The following is a 7,120-nucleotide window of genomic DNA, read 5'->3' on the forward strand; positions in this document are numbered from 1 at the left end:
GGGTCTGGAGAATACCTCACCAAGAGTTTTGGCTCAACAGATTGCAGCCAACTGTGAAGCATGGTGGTTTCATCGTGATGGTTTGGGGAGCTGTTTGGGCTGGTGGGAGATCGAGCTTAGTGGAGTGCGTTGGCAACATAAATTTTGCGAAATACGTCGAAAATATTGGAGGAAGGACTCTTGCCACTTTATTCCTCGGGTTTCGTGGACAAGAACACAATGTTGTTCCAGGAAGATGGAGCGCCGTGTCACACTGCTAGAAACACCCAAAAGTGGCAGGAAGAAAATGGTATCCAGAAGTTGCCCTGGCCGAGCCAATCTCCTGACATGAACCTCATCGAAAGCTCTAGGCTATACTCGACCGGCAAGTCAAGAAACAACAAAAAAAAACCAACTTCGAAGAGCGATCTGCTCCAAGTTTTGAAGCAAGAGTGGGCGAAAACCCCCAAACTAACATTGACGAGATGATTCTCACGATGCCCCAAAGGATCAACGATCTCCACGAAGTGAAAGGAAGATCTACTAGATATTAATTAAATTATAAATATATCAATTCATGTGAATATGACTGAAAATTTTAATTTTTTCTGAAAAGGTGGTGTCTATTTACTTGTGACCACGCTGTGCAGATAATTGAATCAAGCGAACAGTAGGCACCGTAAGTAAAGTGTGTGAATCACTGAGATTTATAGCGTGTGTTATAAAATTAGTTAAGTTTAACGTACTGATTGGAAATTCTGTGTATTACAAAGTTGTATCGAGGAAAAAATAAACTGGTTTAATTAAGAAAGGACTTGTATCGCCGAAGTTCCTCGGAAAGAATTTATACCGGAAATTAACAAACAAGCAGATACCTAATACACATTTTAACAAGAAATCTTCTAAAACCTTGTGATGTTTATGTCACGATAAGTCCAAGTCCTCAGTAGTGTGTCAAGCTATGTATAGTAAAGTTTTAGGCGTAACACCACTAAACATACTTCATACTTTAAGAAACTAGATAAACCTTTTGTGGAAACAGATGATGTTGACTGGTTGTACACTCTCTGATCAGTTCTAAGTTAGAGATTACTGTAGTTAAAATACTACATATTGTTGCGTCATCGAGGTTACGTGACTGGTGTGGCGCCCTCTAGTTTCTAGAACTATCTTGTTCCTTCATGAATGCTCTAGTATTTACTAGATATAGGGTAGTCGGGTATATAAAAGAGGGTGACAACGTGACAGAATAATGTAATGTGTGTGTAGGTAATGAGTAATTGAACTGCTGTCAGAGAGAGACGTATTGTTGAAGTTAACGTTCGTTGATATAGCGTTTGTTTTAGCGCGATTGTTGGTCACACATGTACCTTGTGCTCCATTTTTCAGCAATACATGAGCTAAACGATTAAATCATAGATCTAAAATTCAGGAATAAACATTCATATTGAAGAACTGCTAGCTAGAAGCACAGCAACTAGTCAGTATCAACTGAATAGTAGGAATAATTGTAACTTTTATAATACACCCATAGCTTCAAGTACAGAACATATTCAATTACTTTCTTATCTACAGTTTGTCAAGCTAACCACAAGGCCACATCCAACTTTTGTCATTTATATCATACCTTATTAACTTTAAGTTCTGTGCAACTTTTGCCTCCCTCATCAGTTCTATGCCTAAGAGATTCATTTAAGTGTAATGAAATATATTCCTTATTTTGCTTTATAATTTTTTGGCTGCTGTGTCCCCTTTAATCCTTAGCAGACAATACTGTTACGTCTCTGGTCGTTAGTTAATTTTTCCGTAAAAATTCTTTCCTAAGAAACTTTAGCGACACAAGTCCTTTCTTAAGTAAAATTGGTTTATTCTTTCTGAATACAACTTTGCAAAACACTTAATTTAATATATATTATATATTTAAGTAAATACTTGTATCGCTAAAGTTTCGTCGGAACGAAGTTACGGGAAGTTAATTAACAAACGGAGACGTAACAGTATCAAATTCTTCCATATCATGTAGTTAATACTTACAATATGTTTAATTATTTCTAAAGTTTATCAATGGAACATTCTAAATGTGGTCTAAGTGACGTGCCTATTCATAATTTAACCTGTGATGGTACTTTCTATAACAGGATCACGTCAATGAAATTATTTACTGTGTCATGTATTGCATTGTGCATGTGGAATTACTCTGTCATCAAATATATAAAGAAATGTTCATTGAACTGTTGGTTATCACAGTCATATATGGAGCTTTAAATAATTGTCTCTTTTTCTCAAAGTTCACACAGACTGATTCAGAGAATTTAGAACACAATTTGACAAGACAAATTATTTCTTCTACACTCTATTATTATAATACAATCTGTGATAATTTCACTTTAAAAATCGCCACTATATGCTCTTTATGGTTAAACTCACAATCACACAGCCTAGATCTATCTATCGCACTACATTTTCAATGCATATTTATACCCCGATAAAGGTCTAGAATGTTCCACAAGCTACTAGATATTATGATGCAATAACACTCAATTAAAACAACGAAAAATACTTTGAAGGTTCTGGTAACATGACGTAATAATATAACAATCACCAATTCTTAACTATTGAACTACATAAAATATGATTCCTAAATAAACCTGCAATAAACTAACACTTCTAAAAATAACTGAATTTAATACTCGTGCTATATAAATCATAACACTTGCATTATAATTAAACAGTAATGTATATCTAACACTTTCTCTTTCTGTTTATTTTTATAAGTTCTCTTTCAAATGATTGAACTTATCTTTCTTCAGTCTCTTTAAAGGTTTCTGTCCAAGTTCAATTTATACCACTTCTTGACAGCATTATTAAGTGTTGCTCATGTGTCATTTATTGTACTCTTAACTATTACTAATGCTGTGCTAATTTCTTGTAATATTTCCTCCCTTTTTGAACACCTTTAATGTTCCTATTTAGAGAAAAGATTACAATATGTTTCATTTGGGTAATAAAACTCGAGAAAAACTACCTTTATTCTCCAGATAATAATAACAAATATTTTTATTTTAGCCAACTGTTTCATCAGGGCTAGTAGTACAAATATTTCTAATCATAAAAAAACAGCACCCTTTCCCTGACTGAAGATGTGAACTCATACCCTTTCTTAGACTACTGACTAACAAACTGTACCTTTTCCTGGCTAGAAAAAGACATAACATTCTTTCATCAAAAACATATTACTTACATTTATTATCATAATAGAATATAATTACCTTTCAAGACTTATTTTTTTATTAAAATGAACACCAACTTTCTTCTAAACATTTTTCCTTTCATTCATATAAAATGTTAATGTGTGATGAGCATATTAAGTTAACCTATTAACGTTTGTAATCATTACAATTACTTTTTTTTACAATGTACCAGTACAAACGTTTCTAATCATTACAATTACTTTTTTTCTTCTGACAGTGTGCCAGTAGAAACACTCACAAGCAGTATATGTACTTAAAGAACCTTGATTTGTTATCATCAAGTACAACTTCTCTTATATCTATACTGTAGGATTAACTTTCTCATCCATATGAACAAGTGAAGATACTTCATAAAGAGAGGTTAAAGTTTGATAGATTAGTTGAAGCTGTAACAAGTGTATAAGTAGATATTGTATGAAAAGTACAGTGATAAATCCTGAACAATCAAATTATCACCAGAAAGATCAGACATCATTAAGAGTGGAAACCAAACTCTTCAGAAAACAGAGAGAGTTATTTTACAAATATAAGACACACATATCTTTCTTAAAGTTGTAACTGAAAAACAAGAAGTTAATTTATAGAATTCCAAACTATGTGTAATATCACACTTTGGCTCCTCCAAGCAAATACAGTTAATTATATTTTAAAAACCAGCAACAACCCCCCAAAAAAGAGCATTGATACAAATTATAAACATTATCTAATTCAGGAGTTAAAAATTTTAATCATGCAAAATAAATGTTATTATTGAAATGCATATATTAAGTCATGATTCAAGTCACCTAGCCCATTTAAAAATAAAAACGTGTATCTATTGTGACAATTCTCATAGGTTAATGTTGCAAGCAACAATTGTATATATTACACTGTATATATATATCTGTGTGTGTAAATAGTATTCACCACACCAAGTAATTTAAGGGAGTAATACAATGATACTTGTAAGGTCATTTCAAATATAAACTGGTATTTCTGCTAAAAACAATTCAGCTTAGTTTGTGAAAAAAAACAGTAAAATATTAATTCATAATTGAATCTAATAAGTGCAGTTACAAAAAAAGGAATCTTTTTTTTTATATGAAACATAATTAATGAAAATACATTATGACTGTATCTAATACTGTTAGTTTTATTTAAAACAAGCAAAAAATAAAAGGGTTTACTGTTACAGCTGGTCTATTTGTAATATTTCTTATGCTAATTTTACCTACTTATAAGGTATAAAATGTGAAGTTTTTACAATTTTAGGATTAGAAAGTTTACAAGCTCAGTCCATTGGCCTGACCCTGTAATGGAGAAGGAATGCTGACTATAATCCCAAATATACTATGTGTATCTGCATGGAATATCACAAGTTTTCAGTAAAATATAAAAATCTATTGTACACAAAAAATCAGATGTGTTATAAAAGTATTTGTACTCAAAATGAGTCTATGAAATCATGACCTCAGTCTGATTCAGATGCTGACAAGATGTTCAAGTTGATGTTAATGTGAAGGCTAAAAATATTTTTGTCAATCATACAGTTTGCATAATATCTAGAAATTTCTAAATGCATATCTGCAGTTGTTTTCAATATCCCTGTATAAACGTCTGGTATTTACTCTCCTCTACCACAAATTGTTACTAAATCAGAAGTGTAGAATATAATGAATAATTGACAACTCTGACATGATATACATAATACCATATTGAATGGTATTCTATAAAAGACTGTAGCATGCACACTTCCAAGTTCTTAGTATTATCAGTGACTTTCTTGTCCTTCTTTTATGTATTTTAATGAAACTCCATACTTTTCAATTTACCAGCATGTGTCATTCTTCTTAAAGCTTGTCATTTTGCATTTAACAATATTTTAATTGCTTCATCAATCTATTTTGAAGCAAACTTTCAGTTTGAAAACAAAATTTTGAAAATAGTTAGAATGAGAGAATTAAAAAATGTTCAATTTACATTTCTAATTTAGATAAACCACCTAAATTATTTCCAGCAAGTTCAAAAAGTTGACCATCCTATAAATGGTTTCATCACAAAAATCAAATATACTATAATGATCTTCTACAGGCAGTGCATCTATAAATAACATTCCACAGAGCTGTGTTGTTCTTTGTTGTCATCAGCCTGAATATGTTTTCACTTCAATTCCACCAGGGACAGAGGATCCATAACTAAACATCTTCCAAGAGCAGGAAGGATAACATGTTTCAGTGTGGAATGTAAAGAAGTACAGGTGAAAATCAAATATAAATAGGCTTGTGAAGAAAACATGTTATTAAATTTCATGCAAGACAAATCTACAGTTACACCCACACTACACATAAGATAAAATGACATACCCACTGTAAAACTACACTTAATAAGAAAAAAGAACCAAACAAGATAGGAATAGAAATGGACATATCACTTGATCCAGCTAATGATCAAATAGCAGAATAAGTCGTCTCGACTTTACATGGAGAATAAAATCCCTACATTACTGGCTTCCTCTCTGGTAAAACAAACAGAACCAGAATTTTCAATAATAAAATGTTACTCTATTATTATAAAATAGTCATAAAAATAGTATTCTAAGGTTAACTAAAGGAAAGGTATAATGATGAAAGCTGAGATTCTATTCAAAACACTAAGCTTTCAATAGACAAAATGGGGAAGCCAGTAATGTATGTATTATATTCTCCATGTAAAGTCGACACAGCTTAATCTGCTTGATCAGTAGCCAGAACAAGTGATATGTCCACTTCCATCCCCATCTTGCTTGGTTCCTTTTTTCAAGTTCAGTATCCAGCTTTTTATTTAGCCACAAAATTTTTTCCCAGTACTTGTAAAATAGGTAGTCAAAGATCATAAAGACAGTTTTGCTCTATTAAATGATCATAAAATTATAGTTACTGCTAGAATTAGGTAGGCACTAGGCCTGTTGAAGAAAGATGATGATGATTGAAAAATAAGAATTCTCCATTTTGGCTATTTGCCAGTTTTCAACTTTGGGACGCTCTGGATAGTTGAAAAGCATATAACAGAGAAGTAATTTTGTTAAAGAAAAATATTAAATGGTTTGATGTGTTTCACTTTATTTTTCATTCCACTACTGAAACCATTCATAGTCAGGCTATAAAAGCCTGAATAAAATCACTTTCTTCTATACCAAATCATTAAGCCTCTCTTGATAACTTGAATTTATTAAACCACATAACATCCTGCACTTTTTTCAGCAAACTGAAGTCATTATTATTGGAAGACCAAAAACTTCAAGCTGAAATGAACCAGATATAATATGGTTCTAGTTTGCAAAGTTATTACACTACTTATCCAAACTATTGGTTTTGGTCCAATAATTTTAGTAATGATGATTTGAATACTACACATGTTAGGTAAAAATTCTGGGAAAAATTGTTTCACTGTTAATTGCTAACTTATACTGATGGTTTAGATTTTCTGAAATTTTTCTTTTTGTATGTAATACATTGTAAAGTGATTTGAAAAAAAATATTAGCTAATGTTTGTTTTTACTTTCTAGAAATTATGACTGATCTTGATGGTCCAAATTGCCTTCTGCTATCTTATTTGTTTTTTCCACGGAGCAGTTGTATAAGAAAAACTGATTCTCAGAGTAAAATATGTTATGTAAAATGACAAAACTTGAGCTAACTTACACCAGAGTGAAAAATCTGGGTTTACATGTTTAGTTTCTTTTTTTAAGATGGTACTCTGAAATTATTCAGCTCTTTCTAGTTAAGATGTAAGGTTTGGATATTTAAAACATGAATTCTTGATCTTGAGCAATTAACATTCAAGTGTTTTTCGCTAACTACTTAGCTAATATATGCTTAATAAATCATTTTTGTAAACTTTCATGAACTTAGATGCTAGTGTAAAAAGCAACA

The sequence above is a fragment of the Limulus polyphemus genome, unplaced genomic scaffold, assembly GCF_000517525.1.
Source record: "Limulus polyphemus unplaced genomic scaffold, Limulus_polyphemus-2.1.2 Scaffold763, whole genome shotgun sequence".
Lineage (NCBI taxonomy): Eukaryota > Metazoa > Arthropoda > Merostomata > Xiphosura > Limulidae > Limulus > Limulus polyphemus.